This window comes from Lissotriton helveticus, chromosome 2_1 (genome assembly GCF_964261635.1).
Source record: "Lissotriton helveticus chromosome 2_1, aLisHel1.1, whole genome shotgun sequence".
Lineage (NCBI taxonomy): Eukaryota > Metazoa > Chordata > Amphibia > Caudata > Salamandridae > Lissotriton > Lissotriton helveticus.
The window spans coordinates 72196556-72223887 of NC_136059.1; the positions used below are offsets into that span (position 1 = coordinate 72196556).

Sequence of the window (27332 nt, forward strand, 5' to 3'; positions counted from 1 at the left end):
CTTTCACGGGGCAAGAGTCCATTGGAGACCCAGATTTAATTCCTTCTAATAAGTGGTCTGTAATCTCTCGTGACAAACTCGGAAAGGAGAGTAAACTGGGGGTCACATTATTACTGGAGCTTTCCCCAGGATGAATTTCAGACTGGGCATCTAGGTCCTTAAGGTTTAAAGCTTCTAGCTGGGCATATGTCTAAAATCTTAGTGCAAAAGAAAGCCGAAAGCCTGTCGCAGAGCTCCTGTGAAGCCTCCACAGGATCAATAATTGGAGGAGAGATAAGGGAATTAACAGTATTAAAAAGCTCTTTGGAGGATTTAATCGACTCAAAAATGTTAACAAAGAACCTTCTCTTCTCCTCCAAAATAGCTGCTTTATATACTTTCAAGCATTGTTTATGCAATTCTGAGCCTGACGATGTTAAGTCAATACGCCATAATCTTTCCTGCCTCCTACACTCTATAACTGCTAATAACTTTTTGGATAGCTTGACTGCAGCTAAATTAGCACTTAGATGATGTGGAATCTGAAAATTTGTCAAAGCATTTGCGACGACCTCATTACTAATCAACTTAAGATTTGGTTTGTCAGCCATTTTCCTATTTTCAGGTTGCGTGTTTGCAGAAGCCGAAACCCTTAAACTAAAGGGAATGGCAAAGTGGTCTGACCAAGTTAGTGGAAGGGGCTCTCCCACCCTAATACGGTGATGGTTAAAAAAACATCCCATGTTATGTTATGTTAAAAATGTTGTAAAGCGCAACAGCTGCCCCAGATAAGAGGCGTCCTGTTGTTAAACAACAAGAAAACAGCACACACAGAAAGCACAGGAGGCCTACAAAGAAGGGAAAAGAAATGTTTAATAGCTTTCCTGAAGTGAAGATAGTTGGTGAGCCCTCGAGTATGGGCCGACAGAGAATTCCACAGAATGCGGGTTTATTACGAAAAGAGCAGCCTCCGGCATGGACCCTTCTCACCTGAAGGATCACTACCAAACATTGTCCCATGGATCGAAGTGATCGCGTGGGAATATAAGGTAGAAGAAGATCAGTCAAAATTTGCGGGGTAGTCTGTTTTAAAATTTTGTAGGTTATGCACAGAGCCCTAAACTCAATTCGAGTATCGTGACTGGCATAATTCTCAACGTGAAAGTTAAAGTCACCAAGAAGTGTGAAGTTAGTTCTTTCTAGATAGGGCTCCCGAAGATTACAAAAATCCTGACAAAAGGATGCCCTAGGCCCAGGTTGACGATAACAGAGCACTCCAGAAAAGCTTTCAGTGGGATGAGTGTTTATAGAGAAATATAGGGTCTGGTACTGATCGTTAGATGAGGTGAGTGGTTCAGAGCGACAGGTAAAAATATCCCTGAACAAAATGCCCAGTCTCCCCCTCGTCTACCTACTCTATCCAATCTTGCAAGGCAATATCCTGAAGGGATAGCCTTTACAAAGTCAGGGCCTGAGCAATCTTTAGCCCACGTTTCAGTTATGATCACCCAGTCTGGATTTCGTTGTAAAACTAAATCTTTAAAAGCAACATTGTTTTTGATCAGGTATCTAACATTAATAAGGAACCCCTGAACTAACTTCTCAGTAGTGGAGGGAGTACCAATGACCTTGGTGATAACCAAACTCTCCTCTTCTCCCCCTATAGTTCCAAAGTCACAAAACGCAGAGGGAGAGAATCCTTTCATGGCAAGAGTATGTGGGTCCATAGACTGTGTTAGTCGTCTTATTGCACACTGCCCTCCCAGCAGAGCTGGTTAACCCCAGGGGCTCTTTAGCACCTCTTCAAGGCAGCATGGCTAATGCACTTAACTCTGACCAATCAGGACAGACCACTGGAAAGCTGAATCTCGACCTACAAACAAGAAAGTCTTATAACTTCTTGTCTGTATATTTTAGGAGAAATTCAACTATATCATATTGTTGGATCTATCACTGCCATGACCACACGTCTTTGAATGGAAGTTCTATCCTTCCCCTATCAGGAGTTATTAGGTAAAAACCTATAGCCATGTTAACCTATGTGGCATGGGATTTGCATTGGGAAAAATTACTTGGGCCATTTTTCCAGCACCAGGACTTAGATATTTTGTAAGTACTTCACTTATATCTACAGGACCCACACCCCGTTGAACAACTAGGGGAGACCTTGTGGGTTCTGAATCTGTAGAAATATTGCAGATCCTCCCTCCACAGTGCTTGTAGCATCAAAGTCGAATTTGGGCAGTACTTTATCACAATGTGGAGAGTGAAATGTGACATTTCATTTAACCCAGGGCATACAAAATTAATTTTATAAGGATCGCCCTTATAAATACCTAACCCCCCACACCTTGGATACCTAGGGGAAACCCTGGGGGTTCCTAATATGCCAAAACATTGTAGGTGATCCCTTTTTGAGTGCACAATACACCAAAGACGAGTTTGGGCACAATGTACTTTTTTCTGTCACCCAGGGCTACTTTTTAAACTGACCTCAGGCTTCAGCAGTGCACACATGCAAGTGCAGTAAAAGCTGTGGGCCTTTTAACTGCCATTCCCTATTGTGGAATGGGACATCTGGGTAGTTTTAATCCCCCCTGCCCTAATATTTAATGGGGTCTGATAGGGTAGGTCAGGCCAATCACAGGGCTACCCCATACCATAGTGTACCCAAGTGTATGCATGTGTTTTCACTGTATTCCAAATGTGTCTCTTTCAGCATAGCACTGGCCCTGGGCCTGGTCAGGCAGAGCCCAGGGTCAGTCAGAGTCAGTTACCACCAGTACCATTCAGCCAAAAGTTGGGGGGGTGCCCAGGGCACAGGATGACTTTGCAACAATATACAAAACCCGATCCAGCTGTCACTTTATGCATGCACAGGTATTTACAAACGTCAAATAATGGGACCCTAAACTGAAGGTAGCAGTCCGAGGTACAGGGCAGGGCAAGGGTGGATTCCCAGAGGAGGAGGGTATGATATTGTGTGAAGATGTTTGTCTTCAGTTTCTTCCTGAATAGCAAGCAGGGGGGTACCATTCTGGTGTTGATTTAAAACCTCAGTGCATCAGAAGCCGAGTTCTTGTTTTTCATTCTTGCAGTTCCGCGTTTCCAGTCTGTGCTACCATTATTCCTGCTGTGGTGTTGTCAACCTGAGATGGGAGTTTCCTGAACCAGGTCCCTCATGGTCTTTTGTTTCTGGTGATACCTAGGATAACGCTAGCATGGAGACCGAGCATGTCGAGTTCCTCAGTGTTGGGTGATGTGGTCCCTTCGCCACTGTGCAGGGTGTCTTTCAGTGGTGCCAGGGTGGAGCCGGAAGCTTACTAAGCACAGCACTGCTTCTGGCACAGCAGGAGAGGGCATGTCTTTGCACTGCTGCTATGAAGTCGGTTTTGGATAGGAAGGGAAGGGGAGAAGGAGAGCTCGTACCAAACAGTCTTGTTTTTTTTAGCAGTTTGTTCCTTGACGTTGAAGCTCAATCCATGCCATTTTGAATTCGCTGTCAACTAAAGCGGAATTGTGCATGCTGGTGTATTTTATTAAGAACACTTTTAGCCGTGTGCTTCTTTTTTAATTGAACTCGTTAATTTGACTTATTTATTTAATTTATTTATATAAAGTTTTAGGTAACGCGGATGTGACCCTAGCGGGTATCAAAGCGCTTTACAGAAGAGCAAGGTACAAACAGAGTTGGAGGTAAAAAAACAACAACAGTGAGAAGCAAGATAGTGGAATAGATAGAGAAGCAATATTATATGCCAATGCAAAGGGAAATAGAAGAGCATATAAGTTCAACAGACAAATATAGGGGTTGAGCACAAATCAAAGACACGGACATAGTCAATAGCAGAGGAACACCGGCGTAACCCCCCCCCCCCCCCCCCAAAACAACTATGTAGTAGCGTTAATCAGGGCGATGCAATCCGTGGAGAAGGAGAAAAGCACACAAGTAGCAGAACGAACCACGAGTACCTGGTGTGGGTAGACTTCACGCCTTTTCGTCTCCTTCTTGTGCTCGTTGAATACCTGCAAGCTTCTTGGTGGGAAATCCTCAGTTGGCGCCCTCTCCATGTCTTGGTTTGAGTCGAGTGGCCTGCGTGGGTCTCATGTCCTTGCGGTTGCTATCGAGTTTCCAGTAAGAGGCAAATGTCAAAATCTGACATATAGCGCTGAAAGTCGACATCGTCTATTTTAGCCTTTGCGCCTGCCATGTTCCAGGAACCAGGGATCCATCAGTTGTCAAAGCCGACAGCAGCAGTTTTTGTCCAAGCGTCCCTTTTGTATACACACATCTACTCACTTTCTTGTGTCACTTTCAGCCATGCTCTTTATTTGAAGGCTGTTTCCCTTCTGTGTTTTTTCAGTTTCGAGTTAGAACTTGTTTGTGTCCTGGAGAGCTATTTTCAGAACATCACGTGTGCCTTTTTTATCTTTTTTCTGGCAGTTAATATAGAGGTATTGAACATTACTGTAGTCTTTTCTGGAAACAATGTAGGCTTCCCATTCGTTTTTGAAGTCTTACCTGATGGTTATGGTGATTTTCCCTGAATGTTTTTCTACCGTTTTATTTTTGATGTGCGGATATGGTTCTCGATGTAGCCCATTTGGATTGTATCGTTAAATAGTTCATATCAGCCTACCTATTTTTTGAGATATGGAAATAATGAGGAGCCCTCGCAGGCATCCACCAGGCGGCCTTACCTTATCATCTCTCCCAGGGATGAATTTGGATACCTTGAGGTTGCTCCTTAGTATATGTGCTTACCAAAGAGCTTCGTAAGCCAGGAACATATTGAATTTTTTTATTGCCCCCTGCCTCTGACATCTTAGTACTGCATATCTGTGAATGTAGGTTTTGTATATTTTTGCACAAGATGGTAGTAGTGATGGCTAATTTATTGCCAGGACTTCCTTCTGAATTATGATTATCACAATTTGGGACGGACAGGTCCATTTTATGCTGTGCTTTACAATTGTGTTTTCAGTCTTTATTCGGTTGCATGAGTCATCTTGACTCCAAACTTTGGTTCAATTTTTGTCCACGAGGTGATTGCTGACATTTTTCTGAACTTTCATAGTCTTTCTCCTAACGCTTTGCTGACGGAATGTCTGATGATGGCACTATGGATATATGATGGCAGTGCTGGTAGGCATACGTTTTTATAGCAATAGATTCGGATTTTAAGGATTTTTCTGAGAAGATTCTGGAGGTTTTCATACTCCTCCCCTAGCCATGCATGTTGGTTGTTTTAGGTTGTGTTGTTCTTCGTTTCCTAGGCTCCTGTATATCGGGTTTACAGTAAATGAATCACATCCTAGGATATCTAGAAACTCTAGGAGTAAAATTCTCAGATGGCCATCTAGTTGTCTGTCGTGTCTCTTCTACATTATGGAGAAAATCCGGGGTTGCCTAATTTGTGTGCCAATACTGTAATCCTCTTGTAGAGCAGGCGTGTCCAACGCAGGTCCAGAAGGGATGCGCCTATGTCAAAGAAAACCACTGCCTATAAAAAAGAGTAAATGTCCTTCATTTGAACATCTTGAAAATGTGCCATGGCTCCAACTCTCCTGGACCTCCAGAGGATACCTCTATGGCTGCTATAAGCATCCTTAGTCACATATGCTGTCTGTAGTGCTACAGTCTCCCCTACTATCTCCTTCTAGGTTTTCTGTCTCTTTACATATCTGAGTAAATTAGCCATGTAGCATCAGTACTGTGAACAAGCAGGTCAATATAAGGGGCATCCAACATATGTCCTGGATGGTTGGATCAATGGTTTTCAGGACAATCACGCAAGAGAAACTCATTCAAATCGTCAGTATTTGTACTGAAATTCTAGAAAGCATTTGGTCTTCCTGGACATCCCTATTCTAGCTGCACTCTCCTGTAGTATCCTCTGTACAGTTCTGCTCTATGAGAATCTCTTCAGCAGTTTGCAGAACACCTACCAAGCGACAAAAGGTAGGATTTTAATGAGATCCTAAATGTACTTATGGTGTCTAACCAAGATTTAATGGAAGAAGGAGTTAGAAATAATTCCATTGCCGGTTCTAATAAGCCTGGCACCAGAGGAAGCAAGAGACTGTTGGAGAGTCTCACAAATTACAGAGGTTGATGGAATTGGAGTGGACATCCGGAAGTTCAGTTTGAAAAGCTACTCGCACCAAAACCTCTTGAAAAGTAGTAATGTCATCAATAGGAGAAACCCTTTGAAGAGGAGAATCCGATAACGTTGGGGAATATCTCTCAATACTCATTGAGGACGTGTCCCTGGTGTGTCGGGAGCGAGATCTCTCATCGTGATGAGACTTGAGCCGTCCTAAAAGCGGTGGGGGCATCGCACAAGCGGATCACTTTCTCCGCCCGATCCACTGCCGAGCTCCTGGCTGTGCTCGCAGTACGGCCCAGGTGGCTCTCGGCATGGAAAAGCGCCAAAGTCGGAATGCCTTCCAAATCTGCCCGTCTGCCCCGTATTGGAGCGGAGAAGACGGGCAGCCTGTTCCACCAGCTGTTACAACAGTGATATGCCCCACTGTTCTGCTCGATTTTTGGGCTCTATTTATGAGTGATGGTGACTTTAAGCTTGCTACCATCCTGAATCTCTATTCTTGCCTTGTGTTGGTCCTTTTAAGGCCTTTTTGCCATACCTAGAAGCATAAACTAGAGGATAGCTGCTTAATATGATGATAGATCCCTTATTGTTGACTCTAATCCATCTATTGCCTATTGGCTTTGACATAATTATGTGTCCTTTCATGATTCTACCTATAGTAGAGGGTGGATCCTGTTGTCTTGACTTTATATTACATATTGGTATGGTTTGTGTAGGTACTCTGATAGAGCTAAGTGTTATTTCATCCTTTTCAGGCCTACAAGGCCCAGAACTAGAGAGACTCCATTTTGCTTTCTGTCCCTGCAGACTGAGATGCTTGCAGGGTAAAGGTGATGTTTTAGTTATGAGGTGTTGTTCGCTCTTTGCAAACCAGAGAGAACCGGCCAGAGCTGAATCTAATCAAGAAGTGTCCCTGGGCTCAAGTCTCTAGACGAAACAAGCAGCTGATCACTGTGAGAGCGTCTAGCGCAAGGAGCCTGGTGCATGAAATTGATGGGAGGAGGCTATTGACTGGAACTTTCCACTAGAGGAGAGCATTCCATATTAGCGAGGTGCAGAAGAGGCGGAGGGTCAGTTGGTGTTTGGGACCGTTCAAGTCAGTTGCAGTGGATTCTGTGAATGGAGAGAGAGAAGGCAGATGATTGCTGAAGTTGGAGAAAGCAGTCAGATGAATCTTAGAACCAAGTTGGAACTGTCAGCTGGAGCTGCCAGTGTATCCGGATGTATTAAAGCAGTTACCAGTCAGATGGAGGAGTGGAAGTTGCCAGCTGGGGCAGCTGAGCCAGAGGAGTGAAGCTGTGGTGATGGAGGGAGAGAGAGAGAGCCCTGATTCCACCAGAGAGAGAGAGAGAGAAACAGTCCTCCTAATAGGGTGAGGTGTTCTAAACTAGTTTGCTTTACACATATACATTAACCTTGCTTTTATTTCCTAGGTTAGATTCCCTACTGTAATGTTTTATTGCATTGCTAATCCTTTTCCTTTCAGCGGTGTGCAGTCTATTTACAGTCCCTGTTAGTAAGATGTGGATGTGGTCTTTACAGAGACCCTGCAGATCTGTGTATGTGTCTATTATGTGTTGCTATTGTTGTGTAATAAAGATACCCCAGTTCTTAGTGAACCATTGTGCAGAGGTTATTATTATTAATGAAGCTAACCTTTCTTCTAGTCAGGTGCAGTCAGGTGAACGGATGCATCTCCCGTCCATGTGAATGGTAACTGAGCAAGGGGGTGGAGGAGAACTTGTATTTGATGATAACCTTTGCATAGTGAACCAGTGTACCTCTTATTCTTGTATGAAAAGGTAACCTGTTCTTCTAGTCAGATGTTACTGTGAACAGATGCTACCCCTGATCAGATAAGTGATAACTGAATAAGGGAGAGAGGAGCTCTTGGATTGAAGGATAAGTTGTACATCATCTAATTTGGCAACTATTGTGTGATCCAGAATATTGTAGTACTATACCCCTGATGAATAGTGAGACTGATCCCTTTATGTAATGGTAATCATAGGATATACTGCCGTCTGGGTAGAGAGGTCTGGGTTCGAATGGGACCGCGAGGCCGCCGATTCTGATACTGCCGTCTGGGTAGAGAGGTCTGGGTTCGAATGGGACCGCGAGGCCGCCGATTCTGATACTGCCGTCTGGGTAGAGAGGTCTGGGTTCGAATGGGACCGCGAGGCCGCCGATTCTGATACTGCCGTCTGGGTAGAGAGGTCTGGGTTCGAATGGGACCGCGAGGCCGCCGATTCTGATACTGCCGTCTGGGTAGAGAGGTCTGGGTTCGAATGGGACCGCGAGGCCGCCGATTGATTGACATTATAGGAGGTCTGGGTATGTATCTTAGGAATTCCCTGTCCTTAGGTGGTAGATATATGTTGAAAACCTTGTAAATAGGCCCTAGGGAGGGGGAGGTGGTAACGTTCTGGCTGAGTTAGTGATGCTCTGATGAGCTGGTCCTATCTAATCAGAAAAACCAGGCAGAACACCCACACTCCAAGGGATTAAAAATCACTCTTCCTTGTGGTCCTAAGAATGCCCCCAAAGGAAGCAAGGGATTGGAGAATAATCCTAATAAGATCAGTGCCAGTGAAGATAAAAAGGGTACAGGCGCAAAAGCAGACTCCCTATGCAGCAGTCAATCACTGAGTTCTTCACTCCCACAAAGGTGGTCCCCGGAGGACGACAGAGCGTCACCAGAGGTAGGAGGTGATGGGGGGAGCACCAATCCATAATTCATTGTGAAGAGCTGAACCTCAATGACGGCGCTAATAATAAGAGGGATAGGATTGGGCCAGAACAATTGGTACACAATCCAGGGAAAGAGATTCCGCCAACAGCCCTAATCCATAAATATCCAGGGCTATGGGAAGGGCAGTATGTCATTCAACTGGAGGAAGTGCCTCAGAACATAGAGTGCCACGAGATCACACCAGAGGTTTCACGCCCTCCATCCTGCACCAGGGCAGGGACAGAGATAGAGGCACTAATAAAGGATGTTGCAAGTTGCAGGTCCCTCGAAGAATCCCTAGACCTAGGGGACAAGTTATATTCCCTGATGGATAGCTCTGATACAAGTGCGGCAATATCTAAGGGGGAGAGTGTGTCTATGTCCTCCAGTTCCGACCACAGTAGCCAGCTAGAAGGGCCTGATAAGGTAGTCCGCAGAAAGAAATATCTCAGGCGGAGCAAGGAGCCTATGTCCCAGGGCCAGGGCAAGGAGGGCTCGAGGAAACACGGAAAACTCGCCTTAAAGTGGGACTACTCTGTCACGCAAAAAGCATATGAGGAGCCTTATATGGGGGACAGAAAGGCGCACAGTAGCCAAGATACAGAGGAGCCGACATTGAGACTGATATACGACTCAATCAAACAACATCAGGAAGAGACACGACAGGACAGCCAAAAAACCCGCCTGGCAACAAAGAAGCTACAAGGGGTGGTCCGAAAGGTTGCGAAATCCTGCACCGAAATCGGTGAATGGATTACAGCGGTAGAGGAACGGATGGCCGGTTTCAAAAATTAAGTGGCAAAAGGACAGGACCAAACAGAAGCACAGCGAGCACAAATAGTGGTTATGCAATGGAAGTTCGAGGACTATGAAAATTGACTAAGACGCAATAATCTAAGGATATTGGGTATAGAAGAAGGCAGAGACATCAGAGCCTATGTCCTAAATCTGGGCTTTTTTCGGAGCGCCAACAGTGGAACTGGACAAAGAAGTTCAACAGGCCCACTGCCATCCCCTCATGCTTAAAAACCCCAGGCAGACTCGCCCAGGGGGTATGCAAAAACCAAGAGCTATCAGTTTATTTCAGGAATTATCTATTGCGTGAAACAGTATTCCTCAAAGCTCGTCCATACTCCAAACGATCATATGAAGGACAGTCATTTTTCATTCGACCCAACTTTTGCCATGTGACTATGGAAAGACGCTGGCGCCTGAGACAACTGATTCAATCCTGTCAAGCACAAGGGGCAGAGGCGTATTTGTTAAATCCAGCCCGTCTGAAAATAATCTACCACAGCAAAGTTAGAGTCTTTACATCCAAAATAAAGGCAAAGGAATATTTGGACGAAATATGGAAGTAGGGACAGAATAAGAGTGATTAAATAGATTTATCATTAGTATAATGAAGAAGCAAGATGGAGTGAAGAAGATAGGTCTTGCCTAGACATCACTAGACACATGGGTTGGAATTGAAGGGGGCACCAAGTGGCGGGGGAAAGGGACACAGACACCATCATCCAGACCTCACAAGGTCTGTTCATCTCACTAATTGGGGGGGGACGGGGAGATGGAGGGGAGGGTCTTTGGGGAGGGTGAAGGGGGTGATGAGGCATGGGGATGGGGCAGGGGTAGTTAAGGGAGGAAATGGGGCACATCAAGCACTAGTGTGATTTCAGATAAGAGTACAAATCAGGCTCTAGGAATGGAAGAGCAAGGATAGGGGGCTTTATGGAGGGAGCAGCTTTTATTGGAAGTAGAAAAAAGATTATTAGGACAAATATAAGGATAGCCTCGGTTAACATTTGTGGCTTAACCAACCTGGAAAACGACATAGGGTCACAGAAGATTTGAAAATGCTGCAGTCTGACATTGTATGTCTCTAGGAGTCGCATATCATGGGAGCGGATAAAATGGTTTAGACCAGTTAGGGTATAATCCCATACCACACACCACACAGGGCACCAGAACCAGAGGGGTGGCTATCCTTACTCGAGGAAAAGAGATTGTCTGTAAGAAACTACTGGCCGCCAAATATGGGTGCTGGGTTATTATAGAGTTACATATTTTTACATTCTCATTTACTCTATGCTCGATATACAGGGCCAACGGTTTTTGAGTTCTTGAACTTGGAACTAGCAGGATGGCCAACCCTGATCATAATGTGTGGGGATCTGAATATTAATGGGATTGGTGTGCGATGGGGCGGCAGCCTGTGATCATATAAAGTTTGGAAACCCAGGGTCTACTGGGCTCTGTACCACTTAGTGGAAGGAAACAGGTTACTAGATGCATGGAGAAATCTAAAACTGGTAAACCCCAATTCTGAAAGTACTTACATTTTGATCTCTTCACAAAACAATTGCCCGGTTGGATTACTTTTTTGTCTCTCAGGGTCTAACGGGGAAATGCAGTATTGGAACCTTTCCCCGAGTGATGTCAGACCACAATCCCCTAGTTCTTGAGATATTGCTAATCGGGGGGAGAGGGCACGACAGAACTGGTCTTTTGAAAGAGGGTTGTTAGTGGACGAGGGGTATATTGCCCACATGAAAAAATGGATAGAAGAGTTCTGGTACTTAAACGAGGGAGTGCCCGCATTGGTATGGTTTGGGATGCTCTGAAGACAGGCATCCGAGGATAGACATTAAGGGGGTCATTAGGATGACGGGCGGACTTTGTCCGCCCGTCATCCTAGCGGGGTTTGGGACCGCCCGCCATAAGGACGGGGGTCTCGGGGGTGGCATTAGGATGTGCCCGACACTGTGGCGGGCACATCCTGCATTTCTAGCATTGTGGCGGGCGGAGCTCTCTGCACCGCCCACCACAATGCTAGAAATGCTTTTCAGCTGCCGCTTTGTTTATGCAAATGAAGGGGGGTACCGCAGGTACCCCCCCATGTGCAATTCCCACCCCTCCATCACTCTAAGACCGCATGCCTTTCCGTGGCGGCATCGCCACCACGGAAAGGCATCTACCAAAGCCCATTGTAATATGGCTGGTGATGTCTAATAGACACCGCCACCATATTAAACATTTTGCGCCCCGGCCGCAAGGCGACTGGGGCGGAAAAGTGGCGGGCGGTGGTTTTCTCCACTGCGGTCCCCCCCGCCATTGTAATATGGCGGGGGGGAATTCAGGGAAGGGTGACGGGCGGATTGCCCCGGCCAGGCTGGCGGTGGCTACCACCAGCCTGGTGGGGGTAATCCGCCCGACATCCTAATGGGCCCCTAAGTTTTAGTTTATACGGCTCCAAAAAACAACATCATCAATTAATCAAGCTATACCAAAGTTTAAGAATAATTGAAGAAGAACTGGTTAAAGCGATAGATGCTGAAGAGAATATGGAGGGTATATTGAACAGGCTCGCCCTAGCTCACGCGGAGATAGGTGATGTAGTTATAGCCAAGGTCACCGAGCAGGGCAGGACGTATACTGGCAATGTGTACCAGATAGAAAAATGTGCGGAGTGAGATAATAGCAATTCAGAACAAGAACGAGAATGGGAATCTGGTCACCACAGCTCCGGGAATCCGAGAGGAATTTTACAGGTTTTACATGAAATTATATGATTCTGTGAAGGACAGCGAGGACAGCGGGGAGAATGCAATTAGTGAATATCTAGCTACTATCGGTTTGAGAAATTCTTCTCGGAGAAACAGGAAGTTCTGGTAGCCGCCTTTTTACCTGATGAAATACTCTGAGCGTTTAGTGAGCTCGCAGCAGGAAAAGCCGCTGGGCCAGACCGGATCCTGCTCGAGTTTTATAACGTTTTTTGGTCCTCTCTTAGGGCTGACTTTTCAAACATGCTCTGTCAGATACAAATGGGTGACCCTCCCCCCCCCCCCCCCGAATCTTGGCACAAGCCAGTATAGTGGTATTCTTGAAGAAGGGGAAGCTAGCCATAGACCTAGGCTCATACCGGCCAAATATGCTGATGAATAGGGACACCAAAATATATTCAAAAGTGCTGGTGAATCGCTTGAGCCTGATCATCGTGCGAGTCATCTCGTCCAGACAGCATGGATTCATACTGGTGAGAGATACCACATATCATGTTAGAAGAGTCATCGCGCTTTTCGATGCTGTGGCAGTCACAGGAGACCCTATGGCAGTTATATTATTAGATGCAGCGAAAGCATTTGATAGGGTCTCCTGGGACTTTCTGTGGGCAGTACTTGAACAGTTGGGGAGGTGGAATGGATTTTATTACAGCCCTACGCATATTGTATGCTTCTACTACAGCTAGACCCATATTGACGAGAGGACAAACAGAGAAATTTAAGATACAAAGTGGGACCAGGCAGGGCTGTCCTTGTTCTCCATTGTTGTGCGCCTGTTATATCGACCCCTTAATTCGTAGAGTTGATGTCAACTCTGGGATAAAACCTATATGCTCTCATAGGTTTGAAACCAAGATTTTAGGGTATGCAGATGACCTAGCGGTCACTACAGCACAATCGGAGTCAGCATTGGTTGAAATAACGAAAGAAACACTAGCCGTTGGGAAATATCAGGCTACTCATTCAATCAACATAAAACCCAAATTATAATCAATCAATATCTCGGGCTGAACGACCCTCGGGTAGCTCAGTCTGCAACGTATTTAGGGGTAAATATTTCATTAAAAATAGGGCAAATCATGGAGTTGAATCTAGCCCCGGTCATTCAGAAGGGATCACAGGATTTTGCCCGGCACAATAACCTCCACTTATCATTAACAGGGCGGCTGGAATGTGGTAAAAATGATCTTTTTGCCTAGAGTTTTATCTTATTTAGATCAATACCTCTGATATTCGAGACAGCATGGTTCCAAAAGTTAAATGGGGTGGTAAATAGATTCATATGGGCACACGGGAAGACAAGACGGAGCCTGCCGTTTTTGTATCTCCCTAAGGAGAGAGCAGGATTGTCGGTTCCAGATTTCAGACTACATCACCTAGCATCAGCCCTGCAATATATGTGCGGACAAGTTGGGGGAAACCCTTTCGATCTCTGGAATCAGGGGAGGATACAGGATATTTATGAGCTACTGGTTGGGAAAGAAGCCAAAAACCTTTTCCTAAGGTTTACTGACCCTAGTTACTACAAGAAGGTGAGGTTTAAGACTTTATTAGCAGCAGATCAGGTTTGGAAGACGACAAAAAGAAATATGGGGATAGGGAGAATAAATTACTATACTCCCTATACATGAACCCAGCACTACCAATAGTCTTTCATGATAATATAATGAGACGGTGGAAGGGGTTAGGTATAGACGTGATTGGGGATTTAGTTGATGTAACTGGATTAAGATCATTTTCAGAGATATGAGATAGATATGGGTTAGATAGGAAAGATTTTTTTAAATACTTACAGGTACGTAGTTACTGGGGGGAGACAACAGGGGGCCAAAAGGGATAGCCAAGAATACCATGATTGATAGGCTAAGGGATGAAGAAGGGTGTACTATCAGTAGAATTTATAGCGCGTTGATTGCCATACAGCTAGACGACCTAGAGAAACAGGCCGATAAATGGAACCAAAGGTTTGGGATGAGAGGACCTGGGTTCCTCGATTTCTTAGACAAGGGACACAATATACTTTGTTCATCAAAACTACAGACAAAGCACTTTAAAACGATTTGAGATTTGTACTATACACCAGACAAAATAGCAAAGTGGTGGGGGATCAGTGGGTATCAGCTGCCCCCGTTGCCAGGCCTCAAGGGCAGATGTGGTGCACATGTTTTCAACCTTCCCATGACTGGATACCCTTAATAGAGATATAGAACAGTTCCTAGAGCTAACCCTGAAGGGGAATGTGGTCTTAACCCCAGAATTGATGCTATTGGGGGTAAGCAGCTAAGGATCAGATGGTACCCAACCATACTTCATGTTTCTGGCGATGGCAGTGGTTAAAATCTGTATTGCCACAGCCGGGTTAGATTTGGCAGCCCCATCCTTCTCGCAGTGGTTAGCCCGGCTCCTCTCCACTTTTAATCTCAAGAAAGGAATCTATGAAAGAAAAGGCCTAAAGGCCCATAAATTGGGAAAAACAATATATTTTCCAATTTATCGGTGGAAGGCGGTGGTTGGGGGCCCCTGAAATAATAATGAATTGAAATTTTGTACATGAAAACAATGCTGCTATTAACGTATAGGTTTTCATTTACCCCAATGTCTATTTTATCTCCAAGAAATCTTTCTGAATAATCATCTGCAAATGTAATATTGAACTGAAAATACGGTGTATGAAAATAAGGTTTCTACTAAATGTATACGTTTTTTAGCCCAATGTTTATTTTATCACTAAGAAATCTCTCTGAATAATTGTTTGTATATGAATTTATTTATGTGCCCTGCTCAAAAATATCTCAATAAAAATATTTTTTTTTAAAAGAGAAGAGGTATTGATAGACAGAGTAGTAAGGCAGAGAGAAAGGGAGAGAGAGGGGTGAAGGGTAGACAGATAATGTGTAGGGAGAAAAGAGGTGATGTAGAGAAACAGAGATGAGGCAGCGAATGAGAGGGGAGGTTGATACAGAGGTACAAAGAGGGGGTGAGGTAAAGAATTGTGTCAACATTTGCCTTCCAGAATAAATAAGGCACACCTACTGCCTTTGTTGTAACTTTTCATTATAAATAAACCAGAACTATGCCACCTGCCACAATGCTCCCCAGTGAACAAATCAGACATATAGCTTTCATAACTAGTTTCTTACCATAACCAATTCATGCCTACTGTATTTAGCATACACTTCCCTACAAGGCAAACATTACAATACAAACACTTTGTTAGTGGAAGAACAGAGCTTCTGCCCAACCAAAAGTATGAAGAGAAGGTCAACAGGTGACATCAACCCAAGCCCCTCTAAGCACTACTTTTTAAATCTCTTTTTCTGATCATTGCGTAAGGTCTCCTGACAGTTGCACTGTCAAGCCAGACCTAAGAGATAGCAAAAGAAGGGCAGCGAGAAAGGAGGAAAGTAGTGAAACAGGTGAGGTAGAGGGAACAGACGTAAAAAGAGAGGAAGGGGAGGTGGCGAGATGAGGAATACAGGATGAGGTTATTTGAGTGGTTAGGTAGTGTCAGAGAGCAGTGATACAGAATGGTGTAGTGAGAGAGATGAGTGGTAGAGAGACAGGTGATAGAGAAATGTGAGGTGAAGAAAAAAGGAGGCAAGGAAGAGATTAGGTTAAAAGAGAGATGAAGCAGGTGGAGGAGAGTTACAAGTAGAGAGAAGGTTGAGGTAGACAGAGAGAGACGTATTTGAGAGTGGTGATAGAGAGTTAGTTATATGGAGGGATGCCGAGGGACTGCGAGAGAGTGATATGGTTTTGAGCCAGCAGTACAAAAAGGTGTATTAAGAGAGGTGAGATAGGCATGGGTGAGGTAAAGGTTTGCGATAGAGAGCAGATACACATAGATGTAGAGATAGGTTGAGATTGAGAGAAAGAGAAAGGGTTCAGGTACAAGAGGCACGGAGAAGTAATAAGAGAGCTAGAAAACATAAGGAGTAATTTTAAACTAAACAACACCAACCTCTTGAGAGTGCAGTGGTTAATGCTGGCAGACTGTTTTATGCAGTTTGCAAGTGCAGCATTCAAGGAATTCATTTAAGGGTCACTAGGGGTCACAACGGTGACCTCTAATATATTATTCACTATTAGTGTAATAAAAAAATATATAATAGCAAGAACTGAATTTAGACCATCGCTGGTAGCTGAGCTAGGTAATAAAATGTAATGTATGCGCTTGGAGGTGAGATTGCATTTGTATGAAAGATTATCTGTGAGTGTGTGTCTGTATGGGTCAGCTTGTGTGTGAGTAAAAGTGAGTGAGTGAGTCAGTGACAGGTAGTGAGTGGAAATGAGACTTAGGGCCAGATGTAGGTAAATGTCATTTACCGATTCTTAAATACCGAATTTTACCGATTCGGTATTCATGAATCGGTAAATGAGATGTAGAGAAAAATTCGGTATTATTTACCGAATCGGTAAAATTCGGTATTGGACATTCGGAATTTACCGATTCGGTATTTACCGAATCGGTATTTACCGAATCGGTATTTCCCATTCATTCCTATGGGCCAAAAGGCCCATAGGAATGAATGGGAAATACCGATTCGGTAAATACCGATTCAGTAAATACCGAATCGGTAAATTCCGAATCGGAAAGCAAGCAAAAGTGAAACTTAAGAAAACAGCCAATCAGGTGCTACCACCCTCCCCCTCCCTACCAGGAAGTGGCTACACAGGCAGCTGCAACTAATTAGAAGGTTCTGGAGAGGCAGTTGGAGCAGAGAGACCGGGAGCAGCAGCAGAAAGAGTTTGTGCAGTTTAAAACCTGAAACATGGCAAGCAGCAAAGACACAGAGCAGACAAAGAGAAAGTGAAAGCTGAAATTCAGCAGCACGGAGCTACAGGTCCTTGTGGAGGAGGTGGTAAAGGTGCACCACAAACTTTTTGGAAGGCAGTCCCTCTCTGTGGCTGAAGCTGCTAAAAGGAAGATTTGGCTAGATATACTAGACAAAGTCAATGCTGTGGACCAGAGTTACAGAGGAATTGAAAAAGAGGTTCTATGACCTGAGGAGCCTCACCAAAAAGAAATTAGCAGACCACCACAAGCAGGCATCGCTAACTGGTGGAGGAAAGAACACAGCACCCCCCTCACTGACCTGGAGGAGATGGTGGCCACAACCTTAGAGCCTGAAAGCGTCTGCGGACTGGGAGAAATGGACAGCTCTGCCAAAGCTGCAAGTAGAAAAGGTAAGATGCATGCACAGCAATCCCCCTCACACCCTCATCCTTCCCTCACCCCTTTAAGCTAAGTTACCCCAGCCCCAGTGTGCCAGCACCAAACAGTAGCAATGCATCATGGTACATGTAGTAATTTAATGAAAGACCGTGTCATACAGCACAGCAACCACCAAGGTAGGCAAATGATTGCAGACATAATGAAGGGCAGGCAACATGTAAATTGTGCAATTTGAAAAGATTTAATTGTAGTGGCTGTGAGACATTTGCGCTTAGCTGATATACGCTCATATGTCCACAGGTCACACATCCAGAAGGCAGTCACAGGAGACTGAAGGCATGGCACCCGAGAGGGGTGAAAGTCAGGAGCCAGGTCCCAGTGCATCACAGGACACAGGTGTACCGAGTGGCCAGCCACCTTCCCAAGACCCTGAAATCACTCAAGATTTGCAGGCATCCCCACGACGTGCACAGTCCCCTCTGTTAATGTCTTCACCAGATATGCCAGCATCACTGGCTGTTGAAACACCTGCAGCACAACCAAGCAGGAGGCATGTCGTTCCCCCACTGATAGAAATGGAGACAGCTGCCGGTGAAATGGTGGTTGAAGACCCACAAACCTTGCCTGGAGATGATATCTCTGCCACACTGCAGTCCAGCGCAGAGCCTGTCCGTAGTAGTACAAGACGCCGCACAGTCCAAGGAAGGAGTGTAGGTGCACGTGGGGAGGGGTCCAGTGTGTTCCAAGGCCTGGAGGGAACCATGGGCAGGATTCAGAGGATGCAGGGAAAGGGCATCATGTCCTGTCAACGACAAATGCGCAATCTCAATATCAATATGGAAGAAATTAGAAAGGGCATCAGGGAACTGGTGGAAGTAAACAAGAACATGGCTACAGGGATACATGAAATGACACAATCGGTGCAGCTACTGTGCACCAAACTGGACATAGAAATAGCATCAAGGCGCAGGGAGAAGCAGCGTGCACAGCAAAATAACAAAGCAATTCACCGTCTGGCCACAGCCACATCCCTGCTATGCAGGCGAAGCATGAACAGTCAGGAGGTCTTGACGCAAAACAGCAATCATCTGACAAGGGGCATAGCCGGAATGACCGGTGCTCTTGAGGCGCTAATAAATGCTCAAACAGCACAAACTGCTGCTATTGATGTGCCAGAGAGTGAAGGGACCACAAGTAGGAGCAGCATGGCAAGCCCCCTTATTGTAGAGACAAGGAGGAGCAGCAGGCGACAAGGTGAGGCTACAGGCCAAACGCCCAGTGAACACAGTGAGCCACATACATCTGGCAGTGCTAAGCGTGGACGCAAATGAACAATTATTAGTATGGGCTAGTGACCCTGGACATACAATTTTGAAAGTTAAAAGTTTGTGTTGCACATTTGTGCCTTGGATACCTGCGTAGTGACCACATTAAACTACGGTGGGTGCTTACAACACCTGTCTGTGTCTGTTAACTCACTGTGAGCATTGCAGTGAAATGCTTTCTGGTGCACTTTTGTTATTTAAAATACCGACATCATTACAAAATTAAACTAGTGTTCTGGCATTCTACATATGTCTTTGTCTCATTACTTACTCAGAAATAGTTGCGTGTGATATCCTCACGTCTGTATCTGCCATCACTTGTATTGTATTGTATTGTATTGTAAGGGGCATTTATAAAGCGCGCTGACACCATGGGTTTCCTGGCGCTGGCAGACTACTGGGGGACTGGGAGGGTTTAGGCAGATTGAGGGAAGAGCCAAGTTTTTAGGGATTTACGGAAGAGAGTAAGGGAATTGGAAGTTTTGAGAGAGATGGGGAAGGAATTCCAAAGTTTGGGGGCCAGAAATGCGAATCTCCGGCCTCCGGATCTGCAGAGTTTGACAGGGGGAGTGAGTAAGAGGTGCAGGTGTTGGTGTTGACACTCCAGCAGGTCGTGTTTCAGGCACAGCAACCTCGTCGTCATGATCCTCAAAGTCTGACAACTCCACCTCTGTGCCCTTCTTCACAGCAAGGTTGTGCAACATAGCACAGGCAGCAATGATCTTACAGCAGGTGATGGGGTATACTGCCGGGCACCTCCACTCTTGTGCAAGCACCTGAACCTGCTTTTCCATATACCAAAGGTACGCTCCACAACATTTCTTGTGCTCTTGTGGGCCCTGTTATATCTCCTTTGGCTGGGTGTTGAGGGGTTGAGGTAGGGGGTGAGTATGAAGGAGCGGAGGGCATATGCACTGTCTCCTAAAAGGAAATGGGAATACATTACTCACATGCATACATGTACTTCTTACTGCAATAGGTGTTAAAGGGGTCGCACACTGTGTCTTACCTAGGAGGTATCCTTCACCAATTTCCCCTGTTGTCAGCCCTGCATAGATACCGCTGTTTTGAAATATAAAGGAGTTGTGGGTACTCCCAGGAAATTTTGCCACAAGGTCAGTGATGGCGCACTTGGCATTGCAGATCACCTGCACATTGATGGTGTGGGTGGACTTCCTATTCCTGTATATATATTCGGTGGCAGCAGGGGGACAAATGGGAATGTGCATGCCATCAATGCAGCCAATGATATTGGGGAAACGCGCCATCTGGTAAAAGACAGATTTTGTTTGGACCAGTTCAGCATGGGTTGCAGGAAAAGATATATAATGGTCCATCCTCTGTAACATGGCGTCAAGGAATTTTTGGAAAAAGCGTGACAGGCTGCTCTGGGTCACCCCACCTACCGCAGCAACCACACTCTGGTAGCTCCCAGACGCAAGCAGGTGTAGGCTGCACAGCACCTGCACGTGGGGTGGAATAGCGTGTGCCCTTGGGGTAGTGTGCTCCAACAGTGGTTGGAGGTCCCTGATGAGGTCCAAGATGGTGTCTGGGGCCAACCTGTACCTCTGGAATATCTCTGCCTCTGTGAGCATGAACAAGGTGATCCTCTGTCTGTAGACCTGCTCCTGTCTCTGCCATTCTCTCTCTCCTTCCTCCTGTAGCCGCAGCCGTCTCGCAATGACATAAAATGCCGCCATTGTGAAAAAAGTATTGCATTTTGGGTCCTTTTTCACTGGCTGCACCTGGTTACCACCTGATCTCAATCCATGGTAAATACCGACTCTTAAATACCGAATTTCAAGCAAATTCGGTATTTAAGAGCTTACCTACATCTCAATATTCAATTTTACCACTTCTTATTTACCGAATCGGTATTTTACCGATTCGGTAAATTTAAAGAATCTGTAAATTTACTGAATCTGTAAATTTACCGATTCGCAAACCGTTGCGATTCGGTAAATTTACCGATTCGGTAAATTATCCGATTCGGAATGTTTACCGAATCGGTAACTTTACCGATTCGGTAAATTTACCGAATCGGACGATTTTCTGTCTCCTACATCCCAAATGCTCAGTACCAGTCGGTAACGGCCGAAAATCGGTATTTTCGGCCGTTACCGACCGGTATTGGGCTACCTACATCTGGCCCTTAGTATCAGTAAGGAAGCATGAGCGAGTGTCTGCAAGAATGACTGCAAATGAGAAAGAGTGGGTGAGTGAGAATGGAGAATGAATGTGAGGGAGCGTTAGAGTGAAATTGACAGTGAGTGACAAGGAGTGAATTAGGGTGAGTGAGAATGCATGAGTGTGTGCAAATGAGTGTAAGCATGAGTGAGAGAGAGTAAGAGTGAATGAGTGTGTGAGTAAGAATGAATGAGTCAGAATGGGTGAGAATAAGTGAACATGAGTGAGAATGAATGAGTGAGTGTACGAATGAGTGCAAGTGAGTATGGATGAGAACATGTGAGTGAGTGTAAGTATGAGTGAGAGTGAGTGTGGAGTGAGAATTAGTAAAAGTGAGTGCAAGAGAGTGAGTAAGGCTGAATGAGGGCAAGTGAACAGGAATTAGTGAGAGTGCGTGAGAAAGAGTGTGAGAGAGTGAATTCAACTTAGCATATGATATAACAATATGGTAAATGTGCACGTTTTCTGTTGGCCCTGGCATACAGAAGGTTATTCTTGGCTTATAGAGGCACCCATGCCAAAAAACTGGTGTGTCGTACAGAAGGCAACTCTTAGCATGACAGACGCGTGTGTCGAAATACACGCACAAGTATACCTGACTTAATTTTTGGCATAATGCGCACATGTAGAAAGATATTGATACCGACAAACAAGAGGGTATTCTTGGCATATGGGGCATTTATGGTAGAATTCTGGTGCTGGTATACTTTAGGAAACCCTTGGCATAGCAGGCACCAAAGTTCCCTCTAGAGTGCGCACATGGCGGCCGCACACATGGTCATTTATGGCCACGCAGGGGGCCCTCCAGAGCTCGCCCTGCAAAGGGTCCTTCTGCTGATGAGCAGACGAGCTCTTTATGGGCATCTGAAAACCAACAAAAAGAGGGGTGCCCACAACGCAAGGCAAGGCATAACTGGCTCTCTATAGTTAAAGCACAGCAGAATGAACCATATTTGACCCCTTTGAGCTGCCTCCAAATGTTGGGACATTTGTCTGTTGTGCTACAGAAATCACTAGGAATTGAATAAGCACAACACTGTAATGTAAATTAAAAGTACAAACATATTACAAAGAGTTACTTATTTCAGCAGAAACTATATTCTGTTTCTACCTTTCTACATTTTACAGTAAACAGACACTCCTTTAATTTAAGCTCTAGCCCAGTGTTTCCCGGACCATAATTTATAGTGATGCACCCAACCTATAAATAAATATGTATTTACATTCTGTGTTTATCTTGTCATGTTTGCTGCATGCTTCAAACAAGTAGGTCAAAAGTCAGGTTATGTTCATCTGCTGCTTATGTGGTTTTTTTAACACAGAACTGGTGTTTTCAAACTCTAACTTTACAGTTGGAGAAAGAAATGCAAAGTGAACTATGTGCCAATCTTGCTGGGGTACATGAAGTGTGAAAAATGTAAAGGCTGTAGGGTGTAATTTGTTTATAGCACACAACAAGCATGTGAATACCTGTAAATAAACAGTGGTGCTTCCTCCACTATGGCAGAGGAGAGTCGCCCATTGCTTTGAGCAGTGTTAAGGAAAGAAAATATAAAATGATAATAACTTTTAGTTAATATCATTATTTGTTTGCTTCCTTTGCAGGCAGGCGGGTGGTCAAAGCTTCTCTGCTCATGCTGGGCAGGAGAGGAGTGGTTTGCCTACTCCTAAGTGCGCAATGACTAATCATGCGCACTTTCCCGTTCTCCATGCAGGCTGCATTACAGCCTGTATGGAGAACAAGCCCAGGCTCCTATTCCTTGGTTGAGCATCCCACCAGGACACTAAAAAACAATCATAATGCTGCATTGCAGCATTGTGATTGGTCAGGGGAGCCTGGCTTCCTGTCCAACGACGAGAGTAGGAGCAAGGAGCAGAGACGCTGCAGCAGAACCGGTGGCAAGGTACGTGTTGTAATATTTTTTTCGTTTGTTTTTCATTAAACTACCTCGCGCCCATGACGCCCCTGCGCCCTCCCATACCCCCACCCCACCACCCATGAGTCATGCCGGCCGACACTGTAAATAAACTGTATAAAATTCAGCAGTTAGGAAAGCAAAAATGAAGCACATTACTGTATAATTCTGAAGAGTAATTGAAACAAAGATTTTAATAGCATTAGAACAAATCAAGAGCTTTTACTCAGTGATGCACAAATAAAACATCCATCACCGCCCCCTTTTGTACTGCTTTTGGCCACCATAAGTGTGGCAGGGTATGCTCAGACGTGAGTCCCTTGCTCACTTTGCCACTGGATTCAAGCAAGCCGGGCTGAAGACGGCTGGAATGCCAGAAACCGGTCCTCGGAAGCTTGTTTCCGGTCCAGGGAAGACATGGCTTGGCAGTTCGGGCTGGACTGTTCCCATGAGGCACAGGGTCAGACTGATTTGCATATAGCCATGTCTGAACTGGGGTGGCAGAGTGGGCTAAAGAACGGTGATGGATTAAACCCAGATCTTTTGACTGGGTGTGAGTGTTTGATTGATTCAGATGCTCCGTCCATCACCACCCCCTTTTGTACCGCTTTTGGCCGCCATAAGTGTGGCAGGGTATGCTCAGACGTGAGTCCCTTGCTCACTTTGCCACTGGATTCAAGCAAGCCGGGCTGAAGACGGCTGGAATGCCAGAAACCGGTCCTCGGAAGCTTGTTTCCGGTCCAGGGAAGAGATGGCTTGGCAGTTCGGGCTGGACTGTTCCCAGGAGGCACAGGGTCAGACTGATTTGCATATAGCCATGTCTGAACTGGGGTGGCAGAGTGGGCTAAAGAACGGTGATGGATTAAACACAGATCTTTTGACTGGGTGTGAGTGTTTGATTGATTCAGATGCTCCGTCCATCACCACCCCTTTTTGTACCGCACAAATAAAACATTCACTGAAACCCAATTTCCATACATTATCATTTATGTACAATATAGTTTAAAACTGTATGTCTGTGTAAATTAAGTGATCATTTAAATGGAAATCTGTGCTTTGTAAATGACAATGCGCTAACACACCATCCTTTAGTTGCATTAAAAAATGCCCACATCATGTCTATTAGAACTAGGTGGGCTGCGAAAGTTTGTCGTGCTAAAAGGTGGGTTGTGGTTCTAAAACGTTTGGGAAGCACTGCGCTCGGCACAAGTGACGGAAGTTAAATTACAACCAAAAAGTAATTCTACTAAATATGTTGGTCCAGATGTATGAACCACTGGTCACAAAATAATGGTCGCACCTTGCAATATATACTTTGCACCTTGCAGTATTTTTGCAAACATTGTGCTATTTTGAGAACCAACCTATGTATTAATAGGTTAGTTCGCAAAATGCCAAACTGCAGTGGGTCACAATTCAACCTACCTTATGAATACTAATAAGGTAGGTCACAAAATGCGACCAACTATGATTCGCAGCCATCACAGGGAGAGTGGCCTGCTTTGGTCAGCCGATCACCATGACTGTGATTGGTTTTAAATAAAGCAATATTTTTTTTTAATGCAGGCCATTTTCTTGAAAGGAAAACGGATTCTATTTAGAAAAACACATAATAAAAGAAAAGTTCAAGTAAAATGTTTTCAAGAGAAGGGAGGGGAGCCCTGCGTATCTGAGAACAGTTTTTCTCAACATTCACAAAGGGTTACCATGACATTTGTCTAGACAGTAAAATATTAATGTTTTAAACCTGATTTTGGCCGCAAAAAAGAATTTCATCCCATTTGAAATTGGTATTTGAAAGGGACGCCCTAAACATACCACTTACAAATACTGATTTGGTATTTAGTGGCAAACCCAAATTGCGATTTGATAACTTGTTACTGTACTGCAATTTGGATTTGCTACATACCAAAAGGTATTTTTTAAGGTCGCAATTAGTCCAATATTGCAAATCAGACCTTTTGTGAACGCAAATCTCCTTTGCATATCTGGCCCTTGTTCTTGTTAGCCCTTTCTGGCTTCAATGCCCACCGTTTTCAATTCCATTAAAATGCTGAAATTTGGATTTTCTTTTGACAACCATTGCAGTCTAGGAGTTGCGCTCTTGGTTTTTATGGGTTGATCCATTTAAGCTAACACACCAGTAAATAATTTTCATTCCACAATTTTATATAATGCAAATCTGGTGCAAGGACCTTGGAGGGCTTTATATGAGCACCAGAAAATGTTACCCGTTATTTTAGGTTTTGCCTAGGACAGCGCATGCAAGATCTTTTGTTTTATACACAATAGGCTTGGAGGCCAATTATTACTTACCATTGGTTGGCTTCAATGTCACTCACCTTTGCTTGCCTCTTATTGGTCAGCTGCCATACGTTTCCATCCTCTTCGTTTGTTTGTCTCTCCCCTGAAGAAATGATGTATTACTTCCACTGCTCATTTTATACTTTTTTCTATAGGTTTAAGCAATCTAACAGAGTGGGTCTTTTACATCTAGCTCCCTCATGTACTTCTCTCCCTCCTGCTGTCTGTCTTGTTGCTTGTCCGCCCCCATTATCTATGTTGTAGCTTGCCCTCTGCCATTTCTCTCCAGCTATCTGTATTGTTACTTGCTACCTCCCACTCTCTGTGCTGCTACCTGCTTGCCCCCAAATGCTTTCCGTGTTCTTGCCTATCCTTTACTGATGTCTGTATTCTTGCTTGCTCCCGCCCTCACGCCTCTTGCTGTCCATGTTGCAAATGAGAGATATAATGCTACCAACGATGGCTGCATCATAGCACGTATTTAAAAAGAACATTTTAGGCCTGCACACCACCTCCAATTTTATCCCAAAATGAAAGAGAAGTATTGCCTTTCACTTTTTTTAGAAGTAGCATGCTCACTCACGTAGTGAGTCCTGTTATGACTCAGTTGCACACACATCTCAGAAAAGTGTTCACATTAACACTCCATTGTCGCACAGCAAAAGAAAAAATTCGAGGGAACATTGGTGGGCACCTGTGATAAAATGCTGGTAGCACATTTGAGGTCATTCTTAATGCTAGATAACTGTAGCATATGGGATGGGGCAACCAAAACAAAATGCTGTCTCTGACATACCAGAGGTAATTTTTGATATAAGGTTCACCCATGGTATATGGACAGCATTTATGACAAAATACTGGAGTGTTGCATGTAAGTTTTGGCATTATGGATACCAGCGGCATATGAAGGATACACATGACAATATTCTAGTCCTGGCACAATGGAGGTCATTTCTGATATATGGGGCCACCCATAGCACATTTTTATAAATAATTGGGTCAACTCGGGGCTTGGTTTACCATGAAATGTTGAATATTTAATGAGTGCCCTTTCAGAGATTACGGCTTCTTAGCCCATTGATGTGAAAATTATGCTTTAAAATGTACTATAACCCAATTTTATTCAAAACTAGCTGTACCCGGCCACGCGTTGCTGTAGCTCAGTCTGGTTAAATGGAAGAGAAAGAAAAGAGTAAGCGCAAGTTTCTAATATGTTTCATTTCACAATGCTTGTAGGTATACAATATGTTTTTACCCATCCTAATATATGTAGACTATTGTCTATATGCGTCCCTTGTATTTGTTGCCCAGCAACCAAATCGATAGGGTCTTTTCAACCTTTCGATTAAAAACATGTGCGTATTAGACACGCGCGTATTCGAATCCAACGTTGTGTATATATAAACACGCGCTAATGTTGCAAAGTGAACCAACTCCTCCCCTCTCCCTCCACCCACTTCCCGGTCTGCCATCCTGACACCAACTGTCCATCCTAATATATGTAGACTATTGTCTCTATGCGTCCTTTCTTAATGTTGCCAAGTGAACCAACTCCTCCCCCCTCCCTCCACCGACTACCCGGTCTGATACGCTAATGTTGCAAAGTGAACCAACTCCTCCCCCCTCCCTCCACCCACTACCCGGTCTGCCATCCTGACACCAACTGTCCATCCTAATATATGTAGTCTATTGTCTCTATGCGTCCTTTCTTAATGTTGCCAAGTGAACCAACTCCTCCCCCCTCCCTCCACCCACTTCCCGGTCTGCCATTCTGAACAAACTGTCCCTCCTAATATATGTAGATTATTGTCTCTATGCATCTATTGTAGTTGTTGCGCAGCAACCCAATCGAAAGGGTCTGTTCGTCCTTTAGATCAAAAACACACGCGTATTTGACACGCGCGTATTCGAATCCAACGTTGTGTATATATAAACACGCGCTTATTCGAATTCAAATCAATCGGTAAGAACTTTCGTAGATTTAAGATTTTTATCAAACGCACATTGACATTTTTATGTCTGTTTGTGCTCTCGATTAAAA

The 27332-nt window shown here is 44.6% G+C and overlaps 1 protein-coding gene across 8 annotated transcripts in view; it reads right to left on the reverse strand.

The window, feature by feature from the left end:
- LOC144817722 (homeobox protein not2-like) overlaps positions 1–27332 on the reverse strand; it is a 1386394-nt gene that overhangs the window by 431642 nt on the left and 927420 nt on the right. For 2 of the 8 annotated variants that reach the window (XR_013606948.1, XR_013606952.1), the window contains one exon: positions 25330–25394. The exons of 4 other annotated variants lie outside the window; for them this stretch is intronic. The gene's annotated coding sequence lies outside the window, so the exon portion shown is untranslated. Of the gene's footprint in view, positions 1–17859; positions 18362–25329; positions 25395–27332 lie in introns of those variants that run through there. 2 more of the 8 variants (XR_013606950.1, XR_013606953.1) reach the window with 1 other exon arrangement.